At 47.4% G+C, this 17,010-nt stretch overlaps 1 non-coding gene across 1 annotated transcript; it reads left to right on the forward strand.

Annotated features, from left to right (window-relative positions):
• The first annotated feature begins 4,468 nt into the window (after nucleotides 1-4,468).
• TRNAG-CCC (transfer RNA glycine (anticodon CCC)) lies at nucleotides 4,469-4,539 on the forward strand. The gene has a single exon. It is a non-coding gene; the product is annotated as a tRNA-Gly (tRNA).
• The last annotated feature ends 12,471 nt before the right edge of the window (nucleotides 4,540-17,010 follow it).

Genomic DNA, 17,010 nt, shown 5'->3' on the forward strand with positions numbered 1-17,010 from the left:
GTGCTGTGGTTTTAAGTTTTGTAAACAGAGTAGTGACTTGAGAGGATCAGGAACACTTCACCTGATGAGCACGCGGACTGTATTCAATCTCATGACTTTATCATCTTTTTAATATGCCTACTGTGTTTATTGCTTCATGTAATCATTTATTGTTGTATAAGATACACTCATTATAGACTATTTGACTTGACTTGTACGCTTCTCTCTATCCCTTCATTTCCCTGGAGCAGACAAGGCCCCAAACCCCAGGGGCTGATGTGGGGAAACAGCTGGGTGGATGTGGTGGGACAAAGGATACAGGGCTACAACCAGCCTTGCCATCACTGTCCTGCACAGGTAGAGCGGGGGAGCTTCACCAGGGGGTCGTTAGACCGTGAGTGGACTCCAGTGGAAAGACTCTGGGGGATGGACGAATGTTGGGGGTCATGTCTGGCAGCCTCGCTCATCTGTGACAGAAATGAGTCCTGAGTCCAAGACCAGCTCCCCTCCAGAGACCCCCTTAGGTGCAAAATACACCTGCTGCTCTCATCTTCTTGCGGTGCTCTGTACCCTGTCAACTTCATAAGTGGGGGACCGCGCCCCGAGTGCCTTCTCCAGTCTACTAGTGAGATCCCCTGTGGAGAGATGTCTGCCATCCTGTCACTCTGTCACTGCTGTCTGGGGCCACATCTCACCAGGTCACCATAGCAACACCCAAGCAGCTGATGCTTATACCAGGGGCTGAGGCCCCTATGACATCTCTGCAGCCTGTAGACTCACCGCCCTCCAGCCCTCCCCACTTCAATAGATCCAAGGGTAAGGAGAAGAAAACAAGCACAAGCAACTACCAGCAGGACAGCAGTAGGGCCACATCTCACCAGGTCACCATAGCAACACCCAAGCAGCTGATGCTTATACCAGGGGCTGAGGCCCCTATGACATCTCTGCAGCCCGTAGACTCACCGCCCTCCAGCCCTCCCCACTTCAATAGATCCAAGGGTAAGGAGAAGAAAACAAGCACAAGCAACTACCAGCAGGACAGCAGTAGGGCCACATCTCACCAGGTCACCATAGCAACACCCAAGAAGCAGATGCTTATCCCGGGGGCTGAGGCCCCTACGACATCTCTGCAGCCTGTAGACTCACCGCCCTCCAGCCCTCCCCACTTCAATAGATCCAAGGGCAAGGAAAGTAAAACAAGCACAAGCAACTACCAGCAGGACAGCAGTAGGGCCATATCTCACCTGGTCACCATAGCAACACCCAAGCAGCTGATGCTTCTACTAGGGGCTGAGGCCCCCATGACATCTCTGCAGCCTGTAGACTCACCGCCCTCCAGCCCTCCCCACTTCAATAGATCCAAGGGCAAGGAAAGGAAAACAAGCACAAGCAACTACCAGCAGGACAGCAGTAGGGCCATATCTCACCTGGTCACCATAGCAACACCCAAGCAGCTGATGCTTCTACTAGGGGCTGAGGCCCCCATGACATCTCTGCAGCCTGCAGACTCACCGCCCTCCAGCCCCCGCCCCCCACTTCAATAGATCCAAGGGCAAGGAAAGGAAAACAAGCACAAGCAACTACCAGCAGGACAGCAGTAGGGCCATATCTCACCTGGTCACCATAGCAACACCCAAGCAGCTGATGCTTATACCGGGGGCTGAGGCCCCTATGACATCTCTGCAGCCTGTAGACTCACCGCCCTCCAGCCCTCACCACTTCAATAGACCCAAGGGCAAGGAAAGGAAAACAAGCACAAGCAACTACCAGCAGGACAGCAGTAGGGCCATATCTCACCTGGTCACCATAGCAACACCCAAGCAGCTGATGCTTCTACCAGGGGCTGAGGCCCCCATGACATCTCTGCAGCCTGTAGACTCACCGCCCTCCAGCCCTCACCACTTCAATAGACCCAAGGGCAAGGAAAGGAAAACAAGCACAAGCAACTACCAGCAGGACAGCAGTGGGGCCATATCTCACCTGGTCACCATAGCAACACCCAAGCAGCTGATGCTTCTACTAGGGGCTGAGGCCCCCATGACATCTCTGCAGCCTGTAGACTCACCGCCCTCCAGCCCTCCCCACTTCAATAGATCCAAGGGCAAGGAAAGGAAAACAAGCACAAGCAACTACCAGCAGGACAGCAGTAGGGCCATATCTCACCTGGTCACCATAGCACACCCAAGCAGCTGATGCTTATACCGGGGGCTGAGGCCCCTATGATATCTCTGCAGCCTGTAGACTCACCGCCCTCCAGCCCCCGCCCCCCACTTCAATAGATCCAAGGGCAAGGAAAGGAAAACAAGCACAAGCAACTACCAGCAGGACAGCAGTAGGGCCATATCTCACCTGGTCACCATAGCACACCCAAGCAGCTGATGCTTCTACTAGGGGCTGAGGCCCCTATGATATCTCTGCAGCCTGCAGACTCACCGCCCTCCAGCCCTCCCCACTTCAATAGACCCAAGGGCAAGGAAAGGAAAACAAGCACAAGCAACTACCAGCAGATCGGCAGTAGGGCCACATCTCACCAGGTCACCCACCACAGCTCACCCAAGCAGCTGATGCTTCTACTAGGGGCTGAGGCCCCTATGACATCTCTGCAGCCTGCAGACTCACCGCCCTCCAGCCCCCGCCCCCCACTTCAATGGATCCAAGGGCAATGAATGGAAAACAAGCACAAGCAACTACCAGCAGGACAGCAGTAGGGCCATATCTCACCTGGTCACCATAGCAACACCCAAGCAGCTGATGCTTCTACCAGGGGCTGAGGCCCCCATGACATCTCTGCAGCCTGTAGACTCACCGCCCTCCAGCCCTCACCACTTCAATAGACCCAAGGGCAAGGAAAGGAAAACAAGCACAAGCAACTACCAGCAGGACAGCAGTAGGGCCATATCTCACCTGGTCACCATAGCAACACCCAAGCAGCTGATGCTTCTACTAGGGGCTGAGGCCCCTATGATATCTCTGCAGCCTGCAGACTCACCGCCCTCCAGCCCTCCCCACTTCAATAGACCCAAGGGCAAGGAAAGGAAAACAAGCACAAGCAACTACCAGCAGGACAGCAGTAGGGCCATATCTCACCTGGTCACCATAGCAACACCCAAGCAGCTGATGCTTCTACTAGGGGCTGAGGCCCCTATGATATCTCTGCAGCCTGCAGACTCACCGCCCTCCAGCCCTCCCCACTTCAATAGACCCAAGGGCAAGGAAAGGAAAACAAGCACAAGCAACTACCAGCAGGACAGCAGTAGGGCCATATCTCACCTGGTCACCATAGCAACACCCAAGCAGCTGATGCTTCTACTAGGGGCTGAGGCCCCTATGATATCTCTGCAGCCTGTAGACTCACCGCCCTCCAGCCCTCACCACTTCAATAGATCAGAGGGCAAGGAGAGGAAAACAAGCACAAGCAACTACCAGCAGGACAGCAGTAGGGCCATATCTCACCTGGTCACCATAGCAACACCCAAGCAGCTGATGCTTCTACTAGGGGCTGAGGCCCCTATGATATCTCTGCAGCCTGCAGACTCACCGCCCTCCAGCCCCCGCCCCCCACTTCAATGGATCCAAGGGTAATGAATGGAAAACAAGCACAAGCAACTACCAGCAGGACAGCAGTAGGGTCATTCTTCTTGGACCCTAGTGATTTTCCACCAAACCCTTCCCATCCACCCACACCTCCGTGCTCCCCCTCCTGAGCAGAACCAAGAGTTTTAGGGGTTGTTACTGAGTGGCCAGAGAGAATGTCAGCATTGACCACAGAGAGTAAATCTGAAGCCCTAGGGTTCAACATTAATCGGGTGCCATAAAATACACCCATTGGAAGTATTTCTCCTTCAGTGCGGAATAACGTGGATTTTGATGCTTTTCACACCAGATTCCACGTGCCCTGGTAAACACTGGACCCATTTCCCCCTGTTAACTCCTGGCACTTTTGACCTGCCAAAATGTAATCTGATGTGCAAACATTAATACACCCAGTGACTTACATTCGGGATAATTTATAACCCCAATCACTGCACAGGAGAGCAGCGGTTCGGCAGGGACCGGGTTTAACCAGCTGCTTGCAGTCAGGCCTCTAGGCGCTACGTGAAAAGGGGCCGGTGAATGGGGGTATTTATTGCACCTCATTATCCCCCAGTCTTCCAAGTCACAAGTTATCAGGTGTGCTAATTAACATCCAATTAACCGAGTAATTGGTAATGCGGGCCCAGGCGTTCATTGGCGCAGGGTCCGGTGTAGAGCTCTGGGTGGGCCCTTCACCCTCTGCACCTCCTTGAAGCTTCCAAAGTACATGTCAGCAAGAAACAAGCTCCCGCCAGAGCTCACAGCCCTCTCTTTTCTTTGGAAAAAGTAAGATTAAGCAATTCCATTCAAGAATGTTGCAAATTAAAAAGCCTCCATGAAGGAAAAGCGTCTCTCGGTGAGATACAGATCCACTCTGAAGGTCTCCTAGAGTGCAGGTAGACAATCATCATCAGCCGCGCCAGTAGTGTAGTGGTATCATGCAAGATTCCCATTCTTGCGACCCGGGTTCGATTCCAGGCTGGCGCATGTATTTTTAAACCACTGTCTTCAAAAAAGATTTACAACTTTATTTTGATTTGTGCATTCATTTGTTATTTTTGAACAACAATAAGAGAACACAAACTGACATCTGACCCTGAAACTTTGTTATGGGATGCTTTACGCTGCAGTGCGCACATTGTCAACACATGCTAATAACAAGAACCCCGTAAACCTGCTCTGAAGTTGATGTTTATCGAGTTTACGGAATGATGATGTTTCTGACTTAATAGATTCCGACTTTAACAAATGCACTCTAGGTCTGTATGGCGTTGATAGCTGTTGCTGTCTCCCGCCGAGCGAATTTATCGAGGACTTTTTTCTTCAAGATCTGATTTTAAAGTTCTTTCCCCGTTCATGTGACTTCAAGCTCATTAATCCGTGAGCTAATGTTTTTTTAATTATTGACTTTGTCATAGGATGCTTGATAGGTGTAAGACTGCTCCTCAATTCCCCCAATGATGCTCAGAGCCTGGCTTGAATTTTTTTTTTTTTGAGTTTGAAAAGCTTTATTATGTTGAAGAAAACAATGTAAAACATCAGTACAATAGCACAAATAAAGAGCAATAGGAGTCAAAATAATTGTGGAGAATAGTGTGCCAATAATCAAGAAAGGCCCCAAAAGGGGAGAACGTTATACAAAGAGAAAATGCTTTTATAACTTTTCATTTTGTGGGGAAGGAAGAGAGAAACAAAAAGAGGGAAGAAAGGGGAAAAAAGGGGGGATGGAAGGGGAACAGCAATAGAAAAATTTATGGTAAGAGAAATAAAGAGGTATGAAATACAGAGAAGTTCACAGTGATAATAATAACCGTAATACTAAATATAACAATAACATGTGATCAAGAGGCACTTTAAGATAAAAAGTCTGTTAAAGGGGACCAAAGTAAATCACGTTTTATCAACAATGGAATAGAAGAAGCACATGCACGATCTAGTCTATGATGATGTCAGAGCAAATTCCACCAAGCGTTGTAAACCACGTTTGTAGTATCTTTCCAATTAGTTGTTATAATTTGAAAAGCGATAGCAATGCAAAGATCAATACATTTACGAGTATGGAGTGGGACATCCCAAACTGGGGCCAAACCACCCAGGAATACAGAAGAAATAACAAAGGGAACATTAGTAGATAAAATCTTATTAAGAGTAGACCAAATGTGGGACCACATAAGTTGGACCTTAGGACAAAGAAAAAACATGTGAATAAAGTCACCAGGAGTACATGAACAGGACCAACACTTCTTAGTGTCTAACAATTTAAATTTAAACAAATCACAGGGAGTGTAAAATAATCTATTATAAAAAAAATAAAGGGTTTGTGTGGTACTAGCGGAACGAGAGGTGGAATGAAGTTTGGACCAAATAGAATCCCAGGTAAGTGAGGGGAAAGTGTGATTGAGGTCCAATTCCCAGGTAAGTTCAAGATTAGTTTTAGGCCTGTCAGTAAGTGAGGGAGAAAGTAATTTATAAATAGCAGAGGCCTTAAGGGGAACCTGAAAGTTAGGTGGAGAGGCAAGGAGGGGAGATGAAGAGGATGAAGGAGTATTGTGTAGGATAATAGTGGATAGTTTGGGCAGAAGTTCATGAAAGTGTGTGCAGTATTTGTTAGAGATACCGAAGGAATCACGAAGTGTTGAAAAGGGTAATAAGGAATTATCAGAAATAAGATGTTGGTAAGTGAGAATTCCTTTGTCAATCCATTCCTTCCAAAAGAGCGCACGTTTGCGTAATTTAAGAGATTTATTATACCATAGTGGGGTATTCATATGAAGAGTAGATGGTACAGAGAATGATCGAAAAAGGGCAAGGGTTAAAGCTTTGGAGTGTTTAAAAATAGGAGAAAGTAGCTTGGGAGGTGGTTGAGTGAGATTGGAGGCAATAAGGGAGGAGAAGGGGTGAAGTTGAGCCAATTCCAGAGAGCTCCAAGCCGTAGCAGGAGGAGACGAGGATTCAAGAAGAAGAGGCCAAATTTGCTTGAGAGTAAAAGCAGAATGAAAGCGTGAGATATTGGGGAAATTAACACCACCAAGATGTTTAGGTTGTTGAAGACGGAGGAGAGAGACTCTAGCCTTACGCTTATTCCACAGGAATTTGGAAAAAAGACTATTGATAGACTTAAAAAAGAAATGGGGGAGAGAGATAGGAAGCATGGAGAGACAGAAGTTCACAATAGGAAGGAGCATCATTTTAATAGTGGGGAGACGACCCCACCAGGAAAGAAAAAGAGGGGACCAACGGTCTATAAGAGAAGAGAGCTTTTTAAGGATATCGGAGTGATTAATTTTGATAGTTTCTCTAATAGTGTTAGCATATAAAACGCCAAGACATTTGATAGAACCAGAGTTCCATTGGAAACCAGAACCCTGAAACATGTGAGGAAGACAAAATTTATTGAGGGGAAGGACTTCAGTTTTATCAATATTTAATTTATATCCAGAAACAGAGGAATAATCATGTAATAAAGAAAAGAAAGCGGGAAGGGCAACAACAGGGTTAGAGATGTAAAGCAAAATATCGTCTGCATAAGCAGTAAACTTAATCTCAACATCTTTATAAAGAAAGCCAGAATAGGAAGGGGATTGTCGAATTTTCTCAAGGAAAGGTTTGAGTGCCAGAATAAAGAGAAGGGGGGAAAGTGGACAGCCTTGTCTGGTTCCTCTATGAAGGGGAAAATAATCAGATTGCATACCATTAATCCATATAGAAGTGGAAGGAGCAGAATAAAGCAACTGAACAAATTTAAGAAAAGTGGGACTGAAACCGTGCCAGCGAAGGGCGCCAAACATAAAATCCCAGTTGACACGGTCGAATGCCTTCTCGGCGTCTAGAGTAATGGCAGCCAAGGGACTGTCCATTTTAGCAGAAAGATGAATGATATTAAGAAGGGTTCTAGAATTGTCTGTAATGGATCTTCCCTTAACAAAGCCGGATTGATGAATGTTAACCAAATCGGGGACAATGGAACCAATCCGTAAAGCCAGAATTTTCGCATACAATTTACAATCAGTATTAATGAGGGAGATGGGTCGGTAATTTTTACATAGGGAAGGGTCCTTATCTTTCTTGGGGAGAAGGACTAGCATAGCCTGTGAAAAAGAACCTTTAGATTCACCAGAGGAGAGAAAATGGTTAATTAACTGAAGAAAATGAGGAATCAAGATAGATTTAAATTGAAGAAAGAAACGAACAGTAAAGCCATCAGGGCCTGGTGTCTTATCTTTGGGAAGAAGAGAGAGAGCAGCAAGAATTTCCTGTTCCGAAATCGGGGCATCAAGAGAAGAGAAATCCAACAGAGGATTAGGAGATTTAGGGACAGAATTAAAGAAAGAGTTTAATTGCTCTACAGAGGGGGAAGACTCAGGAGTATAAAGAGAAGAGTAAAATTGAACAAAGCAATCCAGAATTTTGGCGTCAGAAGACTGGAGCGAGCCATGTGAATCCTTAATCGAGACTATTTTCGATTTCTGTTTTTTAATTTTGAGATAATTTGCCAGAGCCCTACCAGCTTTATTACGACCACCATATATCTTCGCATTAAATTGAAGAAGCTGATTGGAGGCCGATTCCCAGGAATGTTTATTAAATTGCAGTTTAGCGGAAATGAGAGAGGACAGAGAGTCAGGAGAGTTGGAAGTGTAGTAAAGATGTTCTAGTTCTTTAATGCGTTTTAGATAGGAGGAAGCTTGGGATAGCGTTTTCTTTTTTTTACGTGAAACAAAGTCAATAATACAACCCCGAGCAGTGGCCTTGAAAGCATCCCAAAGATAATGAAAGTTAGAGGTGGAATGTAAGTTAGTAGTGAAAAAGTCATCCATGAGATGAGTGAAGTGTTCAATGAAAGTGGGATCAAGTAAAAGGGAGTTGTTAAAGCGCCATCTGCGGGCCTGAGGCGTGGGAGAGGGGTAATCCATATCTAAAATAACTGGGGCATGATCTGAGATGAGGATAGAGCCTAATTCTGAGTTGGTCATAAATTGGAAAGCATGGTGGGAGAGGAAAATATAATCAATACGGGAGAGGGAATTATGCACAGGAGAAAAAAAGGAAAAGTCCAGAGAGTCAGGGTGGGACAACCTCCATGAATCTATAAGGCCTCTGGAGGAGATGGCTTTATGAAAGGACTTTTGCATTTTGTTGGGAATGTAGCGAGCTTGTGATTTGCGGTCCAAAAAAGGGTCCATCAATTGATTACAATCTCCCCCAACAATCAAATCCTCATTAGCATTAGAAGAGAGAAGGGAGGAGAAATCATTCCAAAAGGAAGAATCAATGCCATTCGGACCATAGACATTACAGAGAGAGAGATGAACATCATTAACAATGCAATCAAGGAGCAGCCACCTGCCATTAGTGTCAATAGTTTCATTTAAAATTTGAACAGACAACGCTTTATGAAATAAAATAACAACACCATTTTTGTGATTAATAGCAGGAGAGCAAAAAACATCCCCAACCCATTGTCTACGTAACATCGATAACTCTTGAGTAGAAAGATGTGTTTCTTGTAAAAAGGCAATTTGACATTTTAAACGAGCAAGATGAGATAAGACACGTTGTTTCTTGATAGGGTTACGAAGACCCTTAACATTCCAGGAAATGAGTCGGAAACTTTTCATATGAGGAGATTAAAGGAAAGTAAAAAGAGAGAGTAATACAGGTAAAAAGAGAGAATACATAGAGAAAATGGCAAGGAGAGATGGAAACGATGAAGTAAAAAGAAGAACGATGAAAATAGTAGAGGAGCCCAAGTAGAGAGAGTAAAAGGAAAAAGGCAGTAAGGCCATCATAGGAAGGTGAGATGAGAAGAAGTGAAGAGATAAAAATGGAGGAGAAAGGGAAGGAATGACTAACATCACAGTGCCAAAAGAAAGGAGGAAAGGAGCAAAGTAAGATGGATAAAGTTGAAAAAGCCGAACAGGGTAAAAAAAGGAAAGGGAAGGAGAAAAAAGTGAAGCAAGAAGGAGGAGAGAGGGAGCCAAAAGCAACCCAAAAGAAGACAGCGAAAAGAAGGACGGCAAAAAGAACCAAGGTGGTTCTAGCCATACAGAACATGTAACAGAGAAAAACAATGAGGTGAGAGCGGGAGCAGCAATAAAAGACGACCGAAAAGAAGGGAAGAAGTCGAAAACACAGTCCAAGGAATGAAAGAGAAAGAACCAAAGGAGAGAGGAAAAAAATGCACGGAGAACCTGGGACTGAGAACGACATAAGAACAAATGAAGGAGACTTACCAAACAGATATGCAGGAAAAAACAGCATACTGGGATGACTGAGACGTACGATTAAACAAAACAATGCAGAGGAGGACTTTCGAAACATCAGGAAACGCACCTAAGAAATAAAGGAGAACAAAAAAAGTGAGGTGATGTGAGGAGAAACAACAAGCCAGAACAGACAATAAAAGAAACACAGAAAGGAAACAATAAAAGAGAAAAAAATAAATAAAAAATTAGGAGCTGCTTTGTTCCATGGAGTCCTCTCTGTGGGAGTGGATGAATTTGCGGAGGTCAGCCGGGTCTTCGAAACTGTAGGACCGTTCCTTGTATGTAACTTTGAAAAAACAAGGATGAATCAAGCCATATCTGGCGTTCATGGATCGAAGTGTAGGCCGCAGATCCAGGAATTCCTTACGACGCGCCGCTGTCTGTTTGGAGACATCCTGAGAGAAAAAAAGTTTATGGCCAGACCATATCAGTTGCTTGTGTTGTTTAGCTGAGTGAAGTATAGTCATAAGGTCGGAGTAGAGGAGAAAATAGGCGATGATACCACGAGGTTTCGATGAAGTGGAAGATTGTTTGGGACCCAGACGGTGAGCTCGTTGAATATTGGCATCCACTTGTTTCGGCAGGCCGAGTATCGGTAAAACTTGTTGTTTCAGGAATAAAATGATGTCCGACCCTTCAGAATTTTCCGGAACACCATAAATACGAAGGTTGTTGCGTCTATTACGATTTTCCAAATCCTCAGACGTCTTCTTGAGGACTTGGATCTCTTTGGTGAGGGTATCCACCTTGGCAACAACATCTTGTGCGTCACTGATTTTCTGTTCAACTTCGGTGACCCGTTTATCAAGGTTGGACCACTTATCGTCCAGTCTTTGCAATGTAGCAGTGGTGTCCGCTATAAAAGGGCGGATTAATTTGAGTTCCTCCATTAAATCCTCAAGGGTAACAGGAAGAGGAGATTTGGAGGGAGATGGTGGGTCCTTTTTGAGGCGTTTGCCCACAGGAACAGCGTCTTTGCGTGTAGCGGTAGCCACATTAGAGGCCTTAGAGGCGTATCCGTGCTCCATGATGAAAAGGCCTGAGAGAGGAACAGCTTGAGGTAAAGAAGGAGCGACGGAATATGGTAAAAGGCTGCAAAGTCTTCTGCAGAAAATAACTGAGACAGTGAAAAATGGAGACCACCGTCAAGGAGAGTCAAACTGGATATCAACAGAGCGCAAAAATGAAGAAATGATGCGTGCGGAGGAAGCAGAAAAGCAACTGCGCACAGACAAGTCAAAAGTTGAGGAGAGAAAAAACTGAAGCGGAGGTCCAGCAAGCCGAGGATAAGCAAAAAGGACTCAAAATGACATATTAGATGTCAAATAATCATGGAAGCACTGCAAAATTGAAGAAGCAAAGCCAGGAGACAAGAAGCATCAGCAGGTAGAAAAATAGAATCATTGGAGAAAAAAATCACCAAAAAACGATGAAAAAACAAAAACAAAATGGCGGCCGTTTCCGAGGAGAAAACATTTGTATAAATTCTGGCCTCAAAAAACGAAGTAGGCGTACAGAAACATACCCAGTTATGGAGGGGCAGTTCCGACGCTCAAATCAGCCGTTTTTGGCATGCAATGCAGCCCAGAAGCGGTCTCTTCGTATATAAAGCGCTGCCGAAATCGCGGAGCTCAGGGGGGAGCGGCCATCTTGTTTGCCGCGTCGCGCGCCCTCTCTCTTGCCGCGTCGCGCGCCCTCTCTCCTGGCTTGAATTTTAAGCATTCTTTATTTCGGAGCGCCGGGGTTTGCGTGCACTCACTAGGATTGCGAGCGCCCATCTAAAATGGGCGCCATCCGGTTCCGGTTGGAAACTTCCGGATCCGGCATCCGCCACAACAACTAGAGCGATGCCACATATCTCCCCCCTTTATGCAATAGACACATTGAATAACTTAAACTATCTTACTTAATGTCCATTTCAAAGTCCTCGAACCTCTTGGGGGTTCTCACGATTCTTCCGACTCTCGTTCTCACCACTCCCTCTACCTTCTTGCTTCCTTGCGTGCTTGACATGGCGGTCCTTCCTCGCACTTCTGTTCCTTCACCTTCTCTATCTATCTTCTCTTCCTCGTTTCCTTCCCCATTAATGTTTTCTCCTCTCTCTCTCTCTGTTGCTCCCGCCGCACATGTTTTCTTCCTCCTCCACTTGCCATGTCTCTCTTTCTACTTGCTCTTGTCTCCTTCCTCTACATTCCTCGTTCTCCATCTCTGTCCGACCTGCTTCAGCTCCTTCCGCTCTATCAGTCCACTTCAATATTTTGCTGCACCTAGCCATCCTGTCCTGCGACCATACCTTGCCATCACTAAGTAATGCCGACCGGGCATATGGTTCCACCACCTGCAGGGGTGGCGTGAACTTGCTCTCTCCTTTCCTCCTCATGGTCGCCACCTTCATTCTCACCCAGTCGCCTTTCTCTAATGACACTCCTTGCACATTACTCCTCTTGTTGAATTGTTCTGTATAGGTCTCTTGTGCTTTCTCTAGGTTCCTCCTTACTATTGCCGGTGACCATTTGCTCTGCACCACCATCTGCCTCCAAGCGATGTTGTCTTTGGTAAACGGTTCCCTGCCCCATAACACCTTAAAGGGGCTGTAGCCTGTGCTACCCGGAGTGATGCGGTAGGCCCACAGCATCTTGGGCAACTCCTTCTCCCAATCCTGTCCATCATTTATGGCTGCCTGGATTGTACCCATTATCACTCGTTTGAAACGTTCCACGAGTCCATTTCCAGCTGGGTGGTATATGGGAGTGTGCTTGACCTCTATCCCATTGCACGACATGAAGGCCTCCCAATTGGCTGAGACAAACTGTGGCCCATTGTCGCACGTAATCACTTTGGGGATGCCTTCTTTTATGAACACAGTGTTCAAGAACGTTATCACTGCTTCAGAGTCCACTGTGTCCTTCACTTCTACCTCCGGCCTCTTGGAGTACCTGTCAATCAATACTATAGCATACTTTTGTATTCCTTCAATGTTCAGGATCGGTCCAATTATGTCGATAGACACCATTTCCCAGGGTCCTCCTGGCACGGGGAACCTTCCTAACTCTGGCCTCAGCATTACCTGGGACTTGTCCGCTTTGGAGCATGATTCACATTGCCTCACGTATCTTTCTACCTGAGCATCAATCGCTGGCCACCAGTACGCCTGTCGGGCTAGGGCTTTAGTCTTAGTGATCCCTTGGTGTCCTTCATGCAATAACGCCATCAAATGTTCCATGAGACCCCGGGGAGGGATGACCTTGTCTCCCCTGAGCAGGAATCGGGGGTCCTCCACTAGTGATAACTCATCTCTCACTTCCCAGTATCTTCTTAAATCCTCCTTTAGGTGCCTCTTCTCCAGCCACCCATGGATGACATATCCTTTGACTGCCTCCAAATCCTCGTCCTGCTCATAGGCTTCTGCCCATTCCTGCGCACTGATCCCTTGCTCCATGTCCTGTACTGTCGCTACCATGTAGCCTTCCCATCCTGGCGTTTCCTGCTCATCCGCTCCTTCCTTGGCTGCCGCTCGACTCAGGAAGTCTGCCACTTTGTTCTGGGGCCCTGGTATGTACTCCACCTCATACACAAAATCTAATAGCCTCAGTGTCATCTTAGCTATCCTCGGGGTGGCATGTGCATGTCCGCTGGACGTCAGGACCTTAACCAGGGGTTTATGGTCTGTGCGGACCAGGAACTTGGCTCCCCACAGGTATTGGAGGAAACGTTCCATCGCCCACACCACCGCCAGCATCTCCTTTTCGATGACACTGAACTTCTCTTCGTTTGGTGCCAAGGATCTGGATGCGAAGCTGACTGTCGTTAGTTCTCCCTTGTCCGTTCTTTGCATTAACACTGCCTCCAGGCCCCGATCACTGGCATCAGTGGTGAGAATGGAATCTGCGTCTGGGTCAAATCCTTCAAGTGGTATGGCTTTGCCCATTTCCCGCTTTAAGGTCTCAAATTCCTCCTGCTCCTCTTTGGTCCACTTGAACCCGTTTCTCTCCTTCAGCAATTGGCGTAGGCAGTGCGTTTTGGTGGCAAAGTTGGGGATGAATTTGCTATAGAATTCGGCCATGCCCAGGAACGACCGGACATCTTCTTTTTTTCTGGGGCGGGTGCATTTTGGATGGCCTCCATGTTGTCTCTCTTCGGCTTGATCCCTATCTCGCTAACTTCATGACCCAGGTAGGTGACAGAAGGGACTCAAAATTTACACTTTGTTCATTCCGCGGTGAGTCCATTTTCTTGTAGTGTGTGTAGCACGGTGTGTAGCTTCTCGTTGTGTTCTTGCCTGGACTTTCCCATCACGAGAATATCATCTTGGAAAAATTGAACTCCATCCACCTTTCGGAAGAGTCTGTGCATAAGGTTCTGAAATACCGCGGCAGCCGATGGCAGTCTAAATGGCATTCTCACAAACTTGTAACACCCGAAAGGCGTTATGAAGGATTTTAGATGGTTTCTGGATGGATGGAGTTTGACCTGGTGGTAGGCCAACGACAGGTCTACTGTCGAGAACCACTTGACACCTTTTGTCATGGCTAGCATCTCATTGATACGTGGGAGTGGAAATTTGTCTACTAAAATGTTTTTGTTAAGTTCCCAGAGGTCTACACATAGCCTCACCTTCCCATTTGGCTTCTGAGCTACCACTAAAGGCGATAGCCATTCCGCACTCTCTATGGCTTGTATCACACCACTTTTCTCCAATCTGTCAAGTTCATCTTGAACTGCCGGTCTTCTTTTAACCTTATTATGTGTTTAAACTTGGTCAGTTCTCCTATCTGTCCATTGAACACCTTGGGATACTCGCGGTGCCATGCTCACCTTCCTGTCCTTTCTTCATGTTCATCAGCAGCACTTTTTCGATGCCTCCTGGATTCAATTGGATACCTAGGGCGCCTTGATCCTTCCAGCTGAGTACCGATGGACCTTTTTCTGCCACATACAGTTTGCAGTTGGCTTGTCTCCCCTTGAATTCGAACAGCAAGGGGCAATAGCCTAGCATGGGTATTTTCTGTCCGGTGTAGGTGACTGGTCTCACGTCCATGGGACGTAGTTCTTCCTTGACTTTAGTCATGAACTTCTCTTCCCACACCTGCCTTTGAACAATCGTGATGGGGGCTCCTGAGTCCGCTATTATTTCAATCGGTATTCCTCCCATGTGCATGTTGAGTTTCGGTTTGTCTGTTTCCTTGCATCCCACATCCAAGACTTGGACATCGGTGTAGAGGAGTTCCTCCTGATCATCTTCCTCCTCTTGCGCTTCCTCTTCTTCCTGGCCTCTTTGGTCTATGTATTTGACTGTGGCTCCCTTGGATTTCCTACGACACACTTTCTCGTAATGTCCGAATATGCCGCAGAACGCACACTTCGCCCTGAACGCGGGGCATATTTTGTCGTTGCCCAAGTGCGATACGCTTCCGCACCTGTAGCAGCTTGGTCTTCCTCCTCTGCCTGTCTTCGGGTTCGCTCCTCCCGTTGGTTGGCTCCTTCTGACGTCTGGACCCTTTGGTGGTTCTCATTGCCGCGATTTGTCCTTTTTGTTGTGCATCGTGACCCTGCAGACTGTTTGCGTGTTTCCACCGTCCTTTCTGGCTGCCTGTGCACATCGCTTTGATATCTCCGCCTTCTTTACCAAGGCCCACACCTCCTTCAAGGGGGCGTCCCCGTTCACCCACAGTTTTTCTTGAACATGTGTGCTCGTTGTGTGCATTATAATCTGATCACGTACCAAATCGTCGTGGAGGGTCCCGAATTTACAAGTGAGTGCTAATTTCTGCAGTGCCACCACGTATTCGTCTACTGTCTCTCCGTTTCCCTGTTTTCTCTGGAAGAAGTTGTATCTGTCAATAGCCACGCAAACCACTGGTCTATAGTGCGCGTCCAGGTCCTCGATGGCATGCCTGAATACATCCGTATCAGTCGCGTACCTCGGACTTTTGACTATGGTGTCGAACACCCTCAGTCCCTCCGGGCCCAGATTGTGTAATAGTATCTTCCTTCTCCTCTGGCTCGTGTACGCGGCCTCACTTTCATCTTCTAAGGCCTACAAATAGTTTAGGAAGTATCGCTTCCAATCCTCCCACGGCATCGTGGGATCTCCCCTCTTTGGAAGGAAGGGCACCATGTGGGTTAGGGAAGTGGATGGCATCGCCATCCTGCTGTCGCCCCTCTGAACCGCCTGGGCGGGAACTGCGCGGATGGGTGGGCTGCCCGGCGCTTGTCTCGTGTCCCCGTTCTCTTCGTCATTCTCTCTGCTTCCTGCGCCACCTGCCGTGCTCTCCAACGCTGGGTTCTCTTGTGGCCTGCCATTGGCCGCTATGCTTGGCCCCGCAGCTTGCCCCCTCAGATCCGCCAGCTTGCCGTGGCCGTGGGTGTGTGTGCACTAGGTCGTGCTTCCTTCCCTTGGGTGTGTCCGGTGATTGACTGACTGTGTCGTCCGTGTACTTCGTGTTGTGGACTCCTTTCCCGCTCTCTCGCCCCTGCCGCCTGCCTTTTGTCGAGCAGCGTCTTCGCCGACTTTTAGGGGACTCGGCTGTGTGTCGCGTAAGTATTTGGGCGTAGCGGTACTGAACATGCGTTGGACCCACTCGCCGACCCTCGCCCTCTGCCGCGCTCCGAACTGGCACTTGATGCTCCGTGCTTGGGTGTGCCACTGGGTTCGTTCCGTCGTCTTACTTCGATCGTTTTTTTTCTTTATTGTTGTGAATACGGGTTCCAGTCCCGCCTCGTCGCCATTGTAAGACTGCTCCTCAATTCCCCCAATGATGCTCAGAGCCTGGCTTGAATTTTAAGTATTCTTTATTTCGGAGCGTCGGGGCTTGCGTGCACTCACTAGAATTGCGAGCGCCCATCTAAAATGGGCGCCATCCGGTTCCGGTTGGAAACTTCCGGATCCGGCACCCACCACAACAACTAGAGCATTGCCACAATAGGGTGCTGTTATAATATAAAAAGGTATTTTCAATTTGTAAGACCGTTAATGTATAAGCTGCAACAATTTTTTTTAGATTTGGTCTTTTAAAGTCTTACATTTTAGATGGAGCTCATATGTAGCGCAAACTCGACCCGAAGATAGAGCGCTTTATATGAGCAGCAGTTACATTACACAAGCACACAGAGGTGTGGTGCAGCAGCCAGAGTGGCTGACTTCGGAATGCGGGGCTCTGGGTACAGTAGGAAGCTCAGCTTCAACGCCGTC

This window comes from Lissotriton helveticus, chromosome 1_2 (genome assembly GCF_964261635.1).
Source record: "Lissotriton helveticus chromosome 1_2, aLisHel1.1, whole genome shotgun sequence".
NCBI classification, from domain to species: domain Eukaryota; kingdom Metazoa; phylum Chordata; class Amphibia; order Caudata; family Salamandridae; genus Lissotriton; species Lissotriton helveticus.